This window comes from Triticum aestivum, chromosome 1A, assembly GCF_018294505.1.
Source record: "Triticum aestivum cultivar Chinese Spring chromosome 1A, IWGSC CS RefSeq v2.1, whole genome shotgun sequence".
In the NCBI taxonomy this organism is placed as follows: domain Eukaryota; kingdom Viridiplantae; phylum Streptophyta; class Magnoliopsida; order Poales; family Poaceae; genus Triticum; species Triticum aestivum.
The window spans coordinates 293,219,796-293,238,804 of record NC_057794.1 but is presented as its reverse complement, the minus strand read 5'-3'; positions in this window follow the sequence as shown (position 1 = coordinate 293,238,804).

The window sequence follows — 19,009 nt, the reverse complement described above, 5'->3', positions numbered from 1 at the left end:
TTTAAATATAAATCCAATTGACTTGATTCTTTTTCTGTTGACCCTCAAATTTGATCTAGTTTATATTCATATTTGTTTGAAAATTTTCCAAACAACTTTTTTTCTACAGTTTTGAAACTATGTGTTGATTTCAAATTTTCTTAAATAGGATTTTTGAAGAAGGAAGAAAACTTTCAAAAGTTTTGGAATGCACCCTGCCTCTCCGCAACTTGAAGGCAAGCATCCTGAACCCTGGCATAATATGTTGTGTGTTGTTTGGCAACGGTTACACACCACCTTGACATGGAGCATTCGTTATTTATTTTGTGATGATATAATCATACGCATGGGTTCATAATGTAGATCCTTTGCTGTTGGAAATGGATATGCTTGTGATAGTAATCACCCTCGTGTGCCTCTCATGCCTGCCGGAAGGAAGCCGGGAGAGTCTCTGTCTTGGGTAGACACGAGCTTATCCCTAGTTCCCCGTCGAGGCGGTTGTGTCCGGTATGGCATGATGAGGTATGCGGACCAGTGAGTCTGTCTGTTGGTTGGTATATATTTGCTATACTAATCATGCAGGGAATACCTAAACCTCCTGAGTCGACCATAGATCGAGTCTTGTTCCAATAACCCCCATACTTGTTTCATACTGCCACTTGTCCCTGCCACAGGTAGGGTACGGTTTAGTAAATTGTCAACCCCTCCCTAGCACACACCGTACAGAGAGGCAATGGTGGAAGATACTGGAGGCATCCGGTAGGCATGCCACCTAGTCCGGGGGCATGGGTGTTTTCGGTTGTAGCCGAAGGGGTAGCTCCCCTAGTTTGCGCGCGGTATAAATTTTGGGATCCCATGCTAGTCAAGGTTATAGCCTCCCCACTTAGAGTTTTGCTTAACAGGTGTCAAGGGTGATTCCAGACACCGGTGAGTTAGGCTGGTGTGTGCGGTCAGGTGTGTTTTCAATCAAAAGACCGTAGACGAAATTAGTCCCGATGGACTAAAGAAATCCGTTACTCGTGGGTAAAGAGTACACCCTCTGCAGAGATTATATCTATTTGAATAGCTATGTCCATGGTTAAGGACTACAGTCTGGGATGGGTCAAGTGTCGGTCTTAAGGCCGGTCTTTGGAGGAGAAACTGCTAAACCAGAACATTGATCATGACTGGTGACTTATGATGGTTATGATTATGATTATTGTGGACTAACCATTTGTATTATTTGGATTACTGAGTATCCCTGGGACGGTTCTACCTCCTGGATATTCACTGTAACTATTTGTTGACACCTGATTTTGGCAAGATACAGATTGGAATGAAGATGGTCTCGAGTGAATGAGTTTTCAGCATAAAAATATTCACGTCACCGAGTGGAACCACTTTAATGTTTCGGTTATATTCATTCGACTTTATCTTACGGACCGAAACTATACTCCGAGTGGCATAGTTCAATGTTCCGAGTGGTTTTTGGCCAATCACGTCTTCAAGATGACCTCAGATGAAGGAGCACTCTTAAGGAATTGTCTTCGTCTCATCGAGGCAATCGATTTTCATATATAAATCATCTCAATCCGAGTTCATATGCAAAAGTTAGAGGCAATATACTGCAGACCGAACCTCAACGGAAATATGGCGCGAGGTGCCAGACACTTGTCTGATAGGTTGCGCGAGTAATTCGGCCATCAATACGGCCTTGAATCGAAAAACCTTCAACATGGAAAAGTTTCGTCTTGTCGAGCCCATCGATTTTCATACATAATTCGTCTCAATCCGAGATCATATGAGGCCTGGAGAGACAAATCAAGATCAGGCTATGTTTTCAGTCGGAAATCCGGGTGAAAAGTTTACCATCTGAGTGAAAGTTTACGGTCGAGTGAAAGTTTACGGTCGAGTGAAATTTTACGGTCGAGTGAAAGTTTGCTGACCGGATGAACTTATTATTATCCAAGTGGAAATATAGTCATCCGAGTGAAATTGTCGTCCAGGTGAAAATATTCCGAGTGAAAAGATTACCATCGGGACGAAAACTTGCCGATTGAATAAGATAGTGCCTTCCGAGTGGAAATATAGTCATCCGAGTGAATAAGATAGTGCCTTCCGAGTGGAAATATAGTCATCCGAGTGAAAGATTGTCTTCCGAGTGAAAAATTCCAATCGGATGATCCGAGTGAAAGTGTCTAATATCCGAGTGGATGAGCTCAAGTCCGAGTGAAATTGAACATGTGCTCGAAAGTTTATCAAAATGACCTTGGATGAAGAAGTGTTCAATACAGAAGTTGTGCGTATCATCAAGATGGTAAATTTTGATTTTGGAGTCATCATCATCAGAGATAATATATAGCCTACAAATTCACTACGAGACTCGGATAATCCAGTCTACTGCAAAACCGAGTCCGTCTGGAAGATAAAGATGACCTCGAAAAGTATTCAAGATGGCCTTATTTGAAAAAAATGATCAACATGGGAGTTGTTCGTATTGTCGAGGCGCACAAGTTTGATATTTGGGCCGTCTCGATCGGAGATCGTATGCAAGCCCGGCGGCCCGCGCAAGAAGGAAGACAGAGTTTGGGCCAGATTCAGACTCAATCCGAGTTGGAATAGAATTAGGACTCTAGGACGTGAATTGATGTAATTTTTCTTGTAAGGAAAGCCTAGATGTATCATTTACTTATACGGGAAGTCTAGCCGCCTCTTATATATGTTGGGGGTGACGGCCGATTGAACAATACACAATCGAACAAATCAATATACTACTTTTCATCTACGTTTTATCTCTCCACCGTTTTTCTATCTCGTTCTTCGCTGTTCTTCGTGTTTGAGAGCTGCGAATCCCGAGGCTCTAGGGGCGAGCGAATCGACCTAGGGCAGCCCATAGCCGCCGCACTCCCTGACGGGGTCCCTCCCAGGGGTGTGGGGTTTTCGGGTCTGCAAAAGCGCCCGTCGACTGTCCTGCGTATCGCGCTGTCGGTCGGGTCTCCTTCGACGTGAGCTGCGGTGCATCACCCCCGGCGTCGAGGGTACACGTGACGTGTTCGTGTGTAAACACTATTCTTATATAAGCCCTTTGTGTGGTGTCGCTCAGACGCCCGACTGTGGCATGCTTGTTATTTAATTTACTTATAAGCCCTTTATGTGGTGTCGCTCACACGCCCGACTGTGGCATGCTTGTTGTTTAATTTACTTATAAGCCCTTTATGTGGTGTCGCTCAGATGCCCGACTGTGGCATGCTTGTTATTTAATTTACTTATAAGCCCTTTATGTGGTGTCGCTCAGACGCCCGACTGTGGCATGCTTGTCATTTAATTTACTTATAAGCCCTTTATGTGGTGTCGCTCAGACGCCCGACTGAGGCATGCTTTATATTACTATCCTTTTGAGGCGTCGCGTCAGACACCCGATCGGTGCATTCTATTTCTACTCTTTGATTGCATAGTGCTACGTCTTGAGCTTGTGTTGGTTTTCCCCAAAGAGGAAGGGATGATGCAGCAGAGTAGCGTAAGTATTTCCCTCAGTTTTTGAGAACCAAGGTATCAATCCAGTAGGAGCCCACGCTCAAGTCCCTCGTACCTGCACAAAGCGCTAGCTAATCGCAACCAATGCGATTAGGGGTTCTCAAGCCCTTCACAGTCACTTACGAGAGTGAGATCTGCTAGATGTAATATTTTTGGTATTTTTGATATAAAGATGCAAAGTAAAAAGTAAAGACAAAGTAAAAAGCAAAACAATATTAAAGTGATGGAGATTGATATGATAAGAATAGACCTTGAGGGCCATAGGTTTCACTAGTGGCTTCTCTCAAGAGCATAAGTATTCTACGGTGGGTGAACAAATTACTGTTGAGCAATTGATAGAATTGAGCATAATTATGAGAATATCTAGGCATGATCATGTATATAGGCATCACATCCGTGACAAGTAGATCGAAACGATTCCGCATCTACTACCATTACTCCACTCATCGACCGCTATCCAGCATGCATCTAGAGTATTAAGTTAAAAACAGAGTAACGCCTTAAGCAAGATGACATGACGTAGAGAGATAAATTCATGCAATATGAAATAAACCCCATCTTTTTATCCTCGATGGCAATGATACAATACGTGCCTTGCTGCCCCTTTTGTCACTGGGTAAGGACACCGCAAGATCGAACCCAAAGCTAAGCACTTCTCCCATGGCAAGAACTACCAATCTAGTTGGCCAAACCAAACGGATAATTCAAAGAGACTTGCAAAGATAACCAATCATACATAAAAGAATTCAGAGAAGATTCAAATATTATTCATAGATAGACTTGATCATAAACCCACAATTCATCGATCTCAACAAACACACCGCAAAAAGAAGATTACATCGAATAGATCTCCACAGGAGAGGGGGAGAACTTTGTATTGAGATTCAAAGAGAGAGAAGAAGCCATCTAGCTACTAACTATGGACCCGAAGGTCTGAGGTAAACTACTCACACTTCATCGGAGGGGCTAGGATGATGTAGAAGCCCTCCGTGATGGCGGCCCTCTTCTGGTGGAGCTCCGGAACAGGCCCCAAGATGGGATCTCATGGATACAGAAAGTTGCGGCGGTGGAATTAGGTTTTTGGCTCCTGTTCTGATCGTTTGGGGGTACGTGTGTATATATAGGAGGAAGGAGTACGTCGGCGGAGCACCAAGGGGCCCACGAGGCAGGGGGCGCGCCCTAGGGGGGGTGCCCCCACCCTCATGACCTCCTCTTTGATCCCTTGCAGTAGGGTCCAAGTCTCCTGGATCACGTTCGGTGAGAAAATCACGTTCCCGAAGATTTTATTCCGTTTGGACTCCGTTTGATATTCCGTTTATCCGAAACACTGAAATAGGCAAAAAACTAGCAATTCTGGGCTGGGCCTCCGGTTAATAGGTTAGTCCCAAAAATAATATAGAAGTGGAAAATAAAGCCCAATATAGTCCAAAACAGTAGATAATATAGCATGGAGCAATTAAAAATTATTGATACGTTGGAGACGTATCAGGCATCCCTAAGCTTAATTCCTGCTCGTTCTCGAGTAGGTAAATGATAAAAAGAGAATTTTTGATGCGGAGTGCTACTTGGCATAATTTCAATGCAAATCTTCTTAATTGTGGTATGAATATTCAGATTAGAAAGATTGAAGACAAAAGTTTATATTGACATAAAAAATAATAATACTTCAAGCATACTAACAAAGCAATTATGTCTTCTCAAAATAACATGGCCAAAGAAAGTTATCCCTACAAAAGCATATAGTCTGGCGATGCTCCATCTTCCCCACACAAAGTATTTAAATCATGCACAACCCCGATGACAAGCCAAGCAATTGTTTCATACTCTAACTTTTTCAAAACCTTTTCAATTTTCACGCAATACATGAGCGTTAGCCATGGATATAACACTATAGGTGGAACAGAATGGTGGTTGTGGAGAAGACAAAAAGGAGAAGATAGTCTCACATCAACTAGGCGTATCAATGGGCTATGGAGATGCCAATCAATAGATATTAATGTGAGTGAGTAGGGATTGCCGTGCAACGAATGCACTAGAGCTATAAATATATGAAAGTTCAACAAAATAAACTAGTGGGTGTGCATCCAACTTGCTTGCTCACGAAGACCTAGGGTAATTTGAGGAAGCCCATCATTGGAATATACAAGCCAAGTTCTATAACGTAAAATTCCCACTAGTATATGAAAGTGACAACATATGAGACTCTCTATATGAAGAACATGGTGCTACTTTGAAGCACAATATATGAGACTCGCTATATCATGGTGCTACTTTGAAGCACAAGTGTGGAAAAAAGGATAGTAGCATTTCCCCCTTTTTATTTTTTTGGGCCTTTCTTTTTTTTTCTTTGGCCTTTCTCTTTTTTTATTTGGGACAATGCTCTATTGAATGATGATCATCACACTTATATTTATTTACAACTCGATACTAAAACAAAGTATGACTCTATATGAATGCCTCCGGTGGTGTACCGGGATATGCAATGAATCAAGAGTGACAAGTATGAAAGAATTATGAACGGTGGCTTTGCCACAAATACTATGTCAACTACATGATCATGCTAAGCAATATGACAATGATGGATGTGTCATGATGAACTAGATGGTGGAAAGTTGCATGGCAATATATCTCGGAATGGGTATGGAAATGCCATAATAGGTAGGTATGGTGGCTGTTTTGAGGAAGGTATATGGTAGGTGTATGATACCGGCGAAAGTTGCACGGTATTAGAGAGGCTAGCAAGGGTGGAAGGGTGGGAGTGCGTATAATCCATGGACTCAACATTGGAAATAAAGAACTCATATACTTATTGCAAAAATCTAGAAGTTATCAAAGCAAAGTATTACACGCATGCTCCTAGGGGGATAGATTGATAGGAAAAGACCATCGCTCGTCCCTGACCGCCACTCATAAGGAAGACAATCAATAAATAAATCATGCTCCGACTTCATCACATAACGGTTCACCATACATGCATGCTACGGGAATCACAAACTTCAACACAAGTATTCTTTAAATTCACAACTACTCAACTAGCATGACTTTAATATTATCACCTCCATATCTCAAAACAATTATCATGCTTCAATCTTTTCTTAGTATTCAATCACACTCAAAAGAAGTTTCACAAATCTTGAATACCAAGCATATTATTATTAGGCGAATTACCATGCTATTAAGAGACTCTCAAATTAATTTAAGTGAAGCATGAGAGATCAATAGTTACTTTAAAACGAATCCACCACCGTGCTCTAAAAGATCTAAGTGAAGCACACAGAGCAAAATTATCTAGCTCAAAAGATATAAGTGAAGCACATAGAGCAAAACTACTTAGCTCAAAGGATATAAGTGAAGCACATAGAGCAAAATTACTTAGCTCAAAAGATATAAGTGAAGCACATAGAGCAAAACTACTTAGCTCAAAAGATATAAGTGAAGCACATAGAGTATTCTATCAAATTTTAATTCATGTATGGCTCTCTCAAAAGGTGTGTACAGCAAGGATGATTGTGGAATACTAAGACACAAAGACACAAATAATACAAGACGCTCCAAGCAAAACACATATCATGTTGGTGAATAAAAATATAGCTCCAAGTAAATTAGCGATGGAAGTGGACGAAAAGAGGGGATGCCTTCCGGGGCATCCCCAAGCTTTGAATTTTTTGTGTCCTTGGATTATCTTGGGGGTGCCATGGGCATCCCCAAGCTTAGGCTCTTGCCACTCCTTGTTCCATGATCCATCAAAAGAATTCACCCAAAACTTGAAAACTTCACAACACAAAACTCAAAATAGAAAACTCGTGACCTCCGTTAGCGAAAGAAAACAAAAGACCACTTCAAGGTACTGTAATGAACTCATTATTTATTTATATTGGTGTTAAACCTACTGTATTCCAACTTCTCTATGTATTATAAACTATTTTACTAGCCATAGATTCATCAAAATAAGAAAACAACACACGAAAAACAGAATCTGACAAAAACAGAACAGTTTGTAGTAATCTGTAGCTAGCGCAAGATATGGAACCCCAAAAATTCTAAAATAAATTGGTGGACGTGAGGAATTTATCTATTAATCATCTGCAAAAATAATTAACTAAATATCACTCTTCAAATAAAAATTACAGCAGTTCTCGTGAGCGCTAAAGTTTCTGTTTTTTACAGCAAGTTCAACAAGACTTTCCCCAAGTCTTCCCAACGGTTCTACTTGGCACAAACACTAATTAAACAAAAAACACAACAAAAAAAGAGGCTAAATAATTTATTTATTACTAAACAGGAGCAAAAATCAAGGAATAAAAATAAAATTGGGTTGCCTCCCAACAAGCGCTATCGTTTAACGAACCTAGCTAGGCATAACAAGCAAGGATAGATCTAAGTATTGCCATAGTAATAAGATAGATTGGTGAAACTCATTTCATATTATCTACGTTCGGCAGCAAGTTTTCTTTGAGCCAAGCAAAAGTAATCAAAAGGATTAAATTTAACGGGACAAAAGTCCCCAAGATCAACCTTGGGAGGTATAGGTTCCTCCTTTGGTCCTTCATAATGCACCACCAATTCATCATTATAAGCATTCTTTTAACAGAACTTTGTGAGCCTATATTCAAGAGAATATACTAGTTCATTATATCAAATAGCCAAATCATCATTAAGATCAGAAATTCTATCAACTAAAACATTGGTAGGAACTTTTCTTCTAAGATTTTCATTGAAAGCAACATAATCTAGGGATTGAAAACACATTATTTCTTCTTGATCAAAGAGGATAGCCTCTATGGGAGGACGGCAAGCGTCCACCCTATAATGCGCAAAGATTTCTTTGGCTTCTCTTATTATGAATCTAAACTCATGAGCCAAAAAGATAGTAGCGGCACGCTTAATAGAAGAATGCTTAATATTAGAAAATTCCAGAAAAATCCTTTGTATAGAAGGATGCATGTGCATGAATTGTCTTTCAAGTTCAACTACAAGCATGGCAATAGCGTCCGCAAGACAACTAGTTCTGTGAAGGATAGAACTACCCATAGAAGGTAAAGCACCGGCACAAGTAAAGAAATATTGAATAACTCCTTTTCTAATAATATTACCACTACCAACACGGATTTTTTTGTATGAACGATGGTAGGTTCTTTAGCAGGAGTATCAGAATTTTCCATGATATTGTTATCGCCCAAATTGGCGAAAACTTCCCCAGTTTCAGACATAACGACAAGCAGGCAAACAAACTGACACACAAGCAAATAAAGAGGCAAGAAGAGAGGGAGGATAGAGAGAGAGGGCGAATAAAATGGCGAGGGTGAATTGGGGGGGAGAGGAAAACGAGAGGCAAATGGAAAATAATGTAATGCGAGAGATAGGGATTGTGATGGGTACTTGGTATATTGAATTTTTGCGTAGACTCCCCGACAACGGCGCCAGAAATCCTTCGTGCTACGTCTTGAGCTTGCGTTGGTTTTCCCCGAAGAGGAAGGGATGATGCAGCAGAGTAGCGTAAGTATTTCCCTTAGTTTTTGAGAACCAATGTATCAATCCAGTAGGAGCCCACACTCAAGTCCCTCGTACCTGCACAAAGCGATAGCTACTCGCAACCAATGCGATTAGGGGTTGTCAAGCCCTTCACGGTCACTTACGAGAGTGAGATCTGATAGATGTAATATTTTTGGTATTTTTGATATAAAGATGCAAAGTAAAAAGTAAAGACAAAGTAAAAAGAAAAACAATATTAAAGTGATGGAGATCGATATGATAAGAATAGACCCCGGGGCCATAGGTTTCACTAGTGGCTTCTCTCAAGAGCATAAGTATTCTACGGTGGGTGAACAAATTACTGTTGAGCAATTGATAGAATTGAGCATAATTATGAGAATATCTAGGCATGATCATGTATATAGGCATCACGTCCGTGACAAGTAGATCGAAACGATTCCGCATCTACTACCATTACTCCACTCATCGACCGCTATCCAGCATGCATCTAGAGTATTAAGTTAAAAACAGAGTAACGCCTTAAGCAAGATGACATGATGTAGAGAGATAAATTCATGCAATATAAAAAAAACCCATCTTGTTATCCTCGATGGCAACGATACAATACGTGCCTTGCTGCCCCTTCTGTCACTGGGTAAGGACACCGCAAGATCGAACCCAAAGCTAAGCACTTCTCCCATGGCAAGAACTACCAATCTAGTTGGACAAACCAAACGGATAATTCGAAGAGACTTGCAAAGATAACCAATCATACATAAAAGAATTCAGAGAAGATTCAAATATTATTCATAGATAGGCTTGATCATAAACCCACAATTCATCGGTCTCAACAAACACATCGCAAAAAGAAGATTACATCGAATAGATCTCCATAAGAGAGGGGGAGAACTTTGTATTGAGATTCAAAGAGAGAGAAGAAGCCATCTAGCTACTAACTATGGACCCAAAGGTCTGAGGTAAACTACTCACACTTCATCGGAGGGGCTAGGATGATGTAGAAGCCCTCCATGATGACGTCCCTCTTCCGGCGGAGCTCCGGAACAGGCCCCAAGATGGGATCTCGTGGATACAGAAAGTTGCGGCGGTGGAATTAGGTTTTTGGCTCCTGTTCTGATCGTTTGGGGGTACGTGTGTATACATAGGAGGAAGGAGTACGTTGGTGGAGCACAAAGGGGCCCACGAGGCAGGGGGTGCGCCTTAGGGGGGCCCCACCCTCGTGACCTCCTCTTTGATCCCTTGCAGTAGGGTCCAAGTCTCCTGGATCACGTTCGGTGAGAAAATCACGTTCCCGAAGATTTTATTCCGTTTGGACTCCATTTGATATTCCGTTTATCCGAAACACTAAAATAGGCAAAAAAACATCAATTCTGGGCTGAGCATCCGGTTAATAGGTTAGTCCCAAAAATAATATAAAAGTAGAAAATAAAGCCCAATACAGTCCAAAACAGTAAATAATATAGCATGGAGCAATCAAAAATTATAGATACGTTGGAGACGTATCACATAGTCATATTTGACATGAATAACCTGCTTGCATGCATCATGATTTTTATTTATGACTGACATTGTGATCATAGAGAATTTCAGAGCATGTTTGTCTTTTGCTATATTACACCCGTGTTCATGATGTTTGCGAGTACATTCAAATTACTCACTGGCTTGTCCCTGGCTATTGTCTTGGCCAGATTTCTTGCCTGGAGAGGAGCGTTGCGATGACAGCCCCGGAACATACGCAATGGTGATAGCAGCCTCGCGAAGATAGGAGTTATCTTAGTCAGCTGTTCCTGTGGGAAATGGAGTCCCATGGCCACTGATGAACCTCAAACCGCTTCCGCCATTAACCACTAGAAACCATCTGTTGTATTCATAGGCCAGAATGGCCTTGTACTTCAAACTCTGTACTTTGCTTGGAGTTTCTGTATCAAGTTGGTGCCTCGTCAGCTAACAGTAATCCTGGGGCTGGTGAGCACAAGGGCCATTTTCTGGGAAATTAATATCCTGAAAATCTGGTACTAACAGTGGATCCCGGGCGGCGACAACGACTTGGGCGGTTCGGATCGGTGGATCCGGGGAGCCGGTGCAACGGCTCGGTGGAAGAGGGTAGGGGCGTTGGTACCATATCATGCTATACAAATGGTTTTAACCCCTTTCCTCGATGGCATTTGGAACCATTTCCTAGTGAGTGACTGCGATAGGGGGGGTCCTTCCCACACGACCCAGAAACCGTTGGGGATAGGTGAGCAGCTACTGACGACCGCCATAGAGTAAACATATGAGAAGCTGCCCTAGTCCCACATGTTACATCTCGATGTTACGTTTCTGATCAGAGAGACATCCCAAATGATCATGCCACTATAGTCGTGTGAAAAAGGTGGACATCAACATTTAATCTACCGATATGTTTGTGATATGTACGTTATCGCACATGGTTCAAGAATGTAAAATGTGCAGTGTCCTCTACTAATGCCAACATGTCCATTTTCATAACTGTGTGCGATTGGTATTCCTATCACACACGCACACTGGTTTGAAACATTTTCTGTATTACCATGAATCGTACACGCATATGAGACAAAACCGTGTGTGCGTCCGTCGGGCATCGCAAACGTTTCACATGAAAGAACTGTCTGTTCTCTATTTTTCATCACACACGCTGTTTTCTTTCTAACTGTGTGCGCATTATTTTATTCGCTCCTGTATAATTTTATTTTCCCCTGTAATTTATTATTCGAATTGGAAATTTTGAAATATGAAACGTGGAATTCAAATTCTCAGCACAATGGTTCAACAACGAATCCATAAATAAATTTGTCAGTATAATATATTCAGTAATTACAGGATTAGATAGCAATTAACTATGATGAGCCACAATATTTAGAGGCGATAAAGGTGAAGAGACAAGTGTAAATCATTTTGACTGCCGATGGTGATGTAGAAGAGGAATGCCCATAATGTGTCTTCCTGCATGCCATAGGCACGAACAACTTTTGTCCAACCCCTTGTGACGATCGCCCACCCATCCTTCACCGCCTTCAGGAAGACTTCTAGAGCATTATCATGGTAGCATGAATTATATACTTTAACCTTAGTTGCCTCCACTCCGGTCATGTAGTTTGCAAGGTAATCATTAGTAAATAGCTTCGGAAACCACTAAAAAAAGAAAAATATTAGATACTGAGGTCTAATAGAGTAACCTGTTGTGGACAGGGGGAAAAGGAAACACATTACTTACCATCCTAAAGTTCACTATTGTCTTGGACAAAGTGTAAATAAAGAGCTTAATTCCCATCACCCATTTCTTTCACCTAACAATCTTTCTTAGTTTCCTCACTTGACGCTTGTTCATGAATATCTCATTGCCCCATACGCAAAAAGGATCGAAGCATGGATCAGTACCGCTCATATATGTACCTACAAGCAACCAGTAAATGTTAGAAGCTAAACTGAGATTGCACAAATGATGTAAAATACAACTACCTACGTTCCTAAGTACAAGTATTTTTAGAGATTTCAATATGAACTACATACGGATGTATATAGAATTATAGACATAGTTTAGATTAGAATCTAGATTCACTCATTTTGCTCCATATGTAGTCTATATTGGAATCTCTAAAAATAGTTATATTTAGGAACAGATGGTGTATAAGACATGGGATACAACTAACCTTGACGACAAACAATGGCATCGCCCATTGTAGCCCTGTTTAATTACATGGAAAGCCAATGTTAACCACAACAGGGTTAACATCCACCAAAAAAGCAAATGGTAAGAAAATGACAACATCTGTAGTGATATCTTCATTGCGAAAGAGTAGCACGGTAGCAAAGGGATGGATTAAAAAATGGATACAATTGTTAATTGCAATAGGCTTAACAACATCCTAAGTCATGTTTTGTAAGTTTGTAGCCATTGAAATACAACTATTTAAAAATGGATACAACCGTTAATTGCAACAGGCTTAATAGCCATTGAAACCGGTACTGAGAAAAATGCAATTGACAGAGTTAAAACATCACAAGGAAGGTGCTGCCAGAGTAGAGAATGGCCAATTTGTCTATAAAAAGGTAGGGAAAGTAGCTAAAACGTGTTAGACATGTTTACTACAACATGCTTAATACATCGACTGTACAAAACATAGACATTAATTGCAACTGGTATTGGTAAGATTGAACTGGTGAGTACATACTTGGTAAGTCCTGAGAGGTAGTTGCTGGGGCACTTCATCTTGGCCAGAGCCCACCCAAAGTCAGCGGCGGCGGAGGCACACTGTTCGTCTGGGTCGAAGCGTGGATGAGTGGGGAATGCGGTAATTTCAAAAAATTTCCTACGCACATGCAAGATCTATCATGGTGATGTATAGCAACGAGAGGGAAGAGTGTTGTCCACGTACCCTCGTAGACCGTAAACGGAAGCGAACAACGCGGTTGATGTAGTCGTACGTCTTCACGATCCGACCGATCCTAGTACCGAAAGTACTGCACCTCCGCGATCTGCACATGTTTGGCTCGGTGACGTCCCATGAACTCTTGATCCAGCTGAGTGTCGAGGGAGAGCTTCATCAGCACGACGACGTGATGACGGTGATGATGAAGCTACCGGCGTAGGGCTTCACCTAAGCACTACGACGATATGACCGAGGTGGATTATGGCGGAGGGGGGCACCACACACGGCTAAGAGATCAATGGTCAACTTGTGTGTTCTAGGGTGCCCCATTGCCCCCGTATATAAAGGAGCAAGGGGGGGAGGCCGGCTGGCCCTTGGGGCACGCTAGGAGAGGAGAAGTCCTCCTAGTAGGAGTAGGACTCCCCTTTCCTAGTCCTACTAGGAGGGGGAAAGGAAGGAGGAGAGGGAGAAGGAAAGGGGGGCGCCCCCCTTACCTAGTCCAATTCGGACTAGAGGGGGAGGGGGCGCGCGGCCTGCCCTGGCCGGCCCTCTCTCTCTCCACTAAGGCACATGTGGCCCATTTGTTCTGGGGGGTTCTGGTAACCCTCCGGCACTCCGGTTTTCTCCGAAATCACCCGGAACACTTCCGTGTCTGAATATAGCCGTTCAATATATCAATCTTTATGTCTCGACCATTTTGAGATTCCTCGTCATGTACGTGATCATATCCGGGACTCCGAACTACCTTCGGTTCATCAAAACACATAAACTCATAATACTGATCGTCACCGAACGTTAAGCGTGCGGACCCTACGGGTTCGAGAACTATGTAGACATGGCCGAGACACATCTCCGGTCAATAACCAATAGCGGAACCTGGATGTTGATATTGGCTCCCACATATTCTACGAAGATCTTTATCGGTCAAACCGCATAACGATATGCGTTGTTCCCTTTGTCATTGGTATGTTACTTGCCGGAGATTCGATCGTCAGTATCTCAATACCTAGTTCAATCTCGTTACCGGCAAGTCTCTTTACTTGTTTCGTAACACGTCATCCCGCAACTAACTCATTAGTCACATTGCTTGCAAGGCTTATAGTGATGTGCATTACCGAGAGGGACCAGAGATACCTCTCCGATACACGGAGTGACAAATCCTAATCTTGATCTATGCCAACTGAACAAACACCATCACAGACACCTGCAGAGCACCTTTATAATCACCTAGTTATTTGTGATATTTGATAGCACACTAAGTGTTCCTCCGGTATTCGGGAGTTGCATGATCTCATAGTCATAGGAACATGTATAAGTTATGGAGAAAGCAATAGAAACAAACTAAACGATCATCATGCTAAGCTAACAGATGGGTCAAGTCAATCACATCATTCTCTAATGATGTGATCCCGTTAATAAAGTGACAACTCTTGTCTATGGTTAGGAAACATAACCATCATTGATTCAACGAGCTAGTCAAGTAGAGGCATACTAGTGACACTCTGTTTGTCTATGTATTCACACATGTACTAAGTTTCCGGTTAATACAATTCTAGCATGAATAATAAACATTTATCATGATATAAGGAAATATAAATAACAACTTTATTATTGCCTCTAGGGCATATTTCCTTCACATGTGTACCTACAGACAACTAGTAAATGTTAGAAGTTAGACTACAATTGGACAAATGATGTGAAATACTGTAAGACATGGGATGCAGCTAACCTCGACGGCAAACAACAACATCGGCCGTTATGACCCTGCGTAAGTACATCGACAAGCATGTTAAGTACAACAGGATTAGCGTCCACCAAAAATAGCAAATGGGCAGCATCTCTAGTGATATCCTGAGTCATGTATTGTAAGTTTGTTGCTGGTATTGGTGAAATTGAGCTGGATAGTTAATACTTGAACATCATACGGTGTAGTATTGAAATAAACAAGGCACAAACATGCTTAATACATCAACTGTACAAAACATAGCCATTGCAAGTGGTATTGGTAAGATTGAGCTGGTCAGATCATACCTGTTAAGTCCTGGGGGGTAGTCGCTGGGCCACTTCATCTGGGCCAGAGCCTACACCAAGTCGTCGGCGGCGGAGGCGAGGTGTTCCTCCGGGTCAACACGCACAGCGGCCATCACGCCATGGACCGCCATCAGCTCCTCGACCTCCACGTGATATGTGGTTGGGCTTGCACGACGATGCTCTGTAGGTAGGGGCGGTGGGGATTTGGAGGCATGAGGATGTTTCTGTAACACCCATGATGCGGCTATATCTCCCACGTGTCGGAGCACGACTTAGAGGCATAACCGCATTGTAGGCAATGTCGCAAGAGGGGTAATCTTTACACATCCCATGTACTGAATAAGAAAAGAGGTACATAGTTGGCTTACAATCGCCACTTCACACAATAGCATAAACATCATTACAATCATCCAGATACAATCAAGGTCCGACTACGGAACCAAAATAAAGACAACCCCAAATGCATAAGATCCCCGATCGCCCCAACTGGGCTCCACTACTGATCATCTGGAAAGGAAACGTAGTAATGTCGTGAGTCCTCATCGAACTCCCACTTGAGCTCAGTCGCATCTTCTGGAATGGTATCATCGGCACTTGCATCTGGTTTTGGAAGTAATCTGTGAGTCACGCAGACTCATCAATCTCACACCCTCGCGATCAAGACTATTTAAGCTTATGGGTAGGTAAAAGGTATGAGGTGGAGCTGCATCAAGCACTAGCATATATGGTGGCTAACATACGCAAATGAGAGCGAGAAGAGAAAGGCAAGGCACGGTCGAGAATCTATGATCAAGAAGTGATCCTAGAACAACCTACGTTCAAGAATAACACGAGACCGTGTTCTCTTCCCGGACTTCGCCGAAAAGAGACCATCACGGCTACACACGCTGTTGATCCATTTTAATTAAGTTAAGTTTCAGGTTTTCTACAACCGGATATTAACAAATTCCCATCTGCCCATAACCGCGGGCACGACTTTCGAAAGTTCAAATCCCTGCAGGGGTGTCCCAACTTAGCCCATCACAAGCTCTCACGGTCAACGAAGGATATTCCTTCTCCCAGGATGGCCCGATCAGACTCGGAATCCCGGTTACAAGACATCTCGACAATGGTAAAACAAGTCCAGCAAGACCACCCGCTGTGCCGACAAATCCCGATAGGAGCTGCACATATCTCGTTCTCAGGGCACACTGGATAAGCTAAGCGTACGGGAGCCAATGTAACCCAAGTTGCCAAGGGATAGCCTCGCACGGTGCTCTAGGTTGGACCAACACTTAGAGAAGCACTGGCCCGGGGGTTTAAAATAAAGATGACCCTTGAGTCCACGAAACCCAAGGGAAAAAGGCTAGGTGGCAAATGGTAAAACCAAGGTTGGGCCTTGCTGGAGGAGTTTTATTCAAGGCGAACTGTCAAGGGGTTCCCATTATAACACAACCGTGTAAGGAACGCCAAATCAAGGAACATAACACCGGTATGACAGAAACTAGGGCGGCAAGAGTGGAACAAAACACCAGGCATAAGGCCGAGCCTTCCACCCTTTACTAAGTGTATAGATGCATTAAAGTAGACAAGATATAATAGTGATATCCCAACAAAATCATGTTCCAACAAGGAACAAACTCCAATCTTCACCTGCAACTAGCAACGCTATAAGAGGGGCTGAGCAAAACGGTAACATAGCCAAACAACGGTGTGCTAGGACAAGGTGGGTTAGAGGTTTGACATGGCAATATGGGAGGCATGATAAGCAAGTGGTAGGTATCATAGCATAGGATAGCAATAGAGCGAGCAACTAGCAAGCAAAGATAGAAGTGATTTCGAGGGTATGGTCATCTTGCCTGCAAAGTTCTCCGAGTTAACGTAAGCTTGATCCTCATAAGCGTTCTCAACAGGATCCTCAATCACGTACTCGTCTCCTGGCTCTACCCAAGGCAAGACACAAGCAAAGGGAACCACAATCAACCACGGTGCAATGCACAAGCAACATGATGCAAAACATGGCATGATATGCAGGATGTCATATGCAATGCATATGCGTGCTTCAGAAAGGAAAGATTTAACCAGGCCTCAACTTGGAAAACGAAGAGTGTCGCTGGAAAGATGAGTTGATTTTGGTCGAAATCGATATAAAGATCACCAGAATCGAATGCACGGTTTGCAAATGGCAAGCGAAACAATAATGGCACAAAGCTGCGATTAACAGCACGAGGCCATCTAAATGCATCAAGAAAAATAAGCTACTGCACTCTAACATAGCAACAAAGCACATGGCAGTGATCCACTCAATATTCTTGACAAAAGATGAACACTGAGCTACAGCTAAATCACACAATAGTAGGTTCAAACAAGCAGTGCAAAAGTACAAAAGATATCAGGTTCACAGACTTCGTGAAATAACCAACATGTCAGGATTTAACATCAGGAAGCAATGTTTAGAGAAAGATTACAACATGCTATAGGAACATATCATGGCAAAGCAAGGCATGGCATGAAGCTACTCAAAGCGTATAACAAAAGTCCCTTACTGACCATAAGCCAAAAGGGATCAGAAAATACAATGGCGACCATGTAAACATAGCAAGTTTCGTTAACAGATTCAGAATTAGCAGAAAACTGGAACATGGCGAAAACAGAGTTACATAAGCATGTTTGCGAGCTCGATGCACTCACCACAAGGCATTGAATGACAAACTAAGAATACACCCAGCAAGAAGACATGATAAATAAGCTAACCATGGCAAGAATACTCTCATAGCATGCACGGATCAACTACAACAACCTCGGCAAAATTGCTTAACACGTAAACAATCTGCCAGGAACATTTTATAGCAAAAGTAGAGCAAGATTGAGTCATGCTAGGTGCTCCAAAATTGCAAACAAAGACATGGATGGATAGAGCATAACAATATCTCAAAATCATCCTTACTGAACATGCTCAAACGAGGCATGGATCACTCTGTAGCAACATGAATACATGGCATAAAAATATTATCATGGAAATGGCTTAGAAGAATTCTAAGTCCCTGAAATCAGCAACATCACGAGAGCTACTTTGCATGCTTGTGCTTGCTTGTGCTAGTCACCACATTGATCACAAAAATACATGGCATACACCCTTGTAAAGATGGCATGGCATATAACAAAACACATGTAGGGCTCAAGTTCATAGGAGGCACACATTAAACATGGCAAAAATGACAAATGTCCATAATCTGATAAGAATCTGAAACTAACATTACATAGCACTCTTGCAACAGCATTTAGAGCATCAAGATGAACTCAAATGGACTTGGTGCAATGGAAAGAAATGAAGTGCACATCCAGACAAACAATTTGATATGCTACACGCCCAAAACGGAGCCACAGATGCAAAGTTGTGATGCGATGAAAAAAGCTAAAAATACTGGGGACTTAGGCAGAAAATGGGTCAACCTCTAGGGTTCGTCCCAGATCTGGATCAGGGCACGCGAACCGAGGTGCGGCTCGAGCTCGCCGAAGCTTCTCGCCGGAGATGGAGAGATGGAAAGGGGCGGCGTGGATCCGGTCGCCGGGGCTCGGGGCCGGAGCGGCGGACGGCGGCGGTCGGCGTGGAGGCGAGGGGCGCG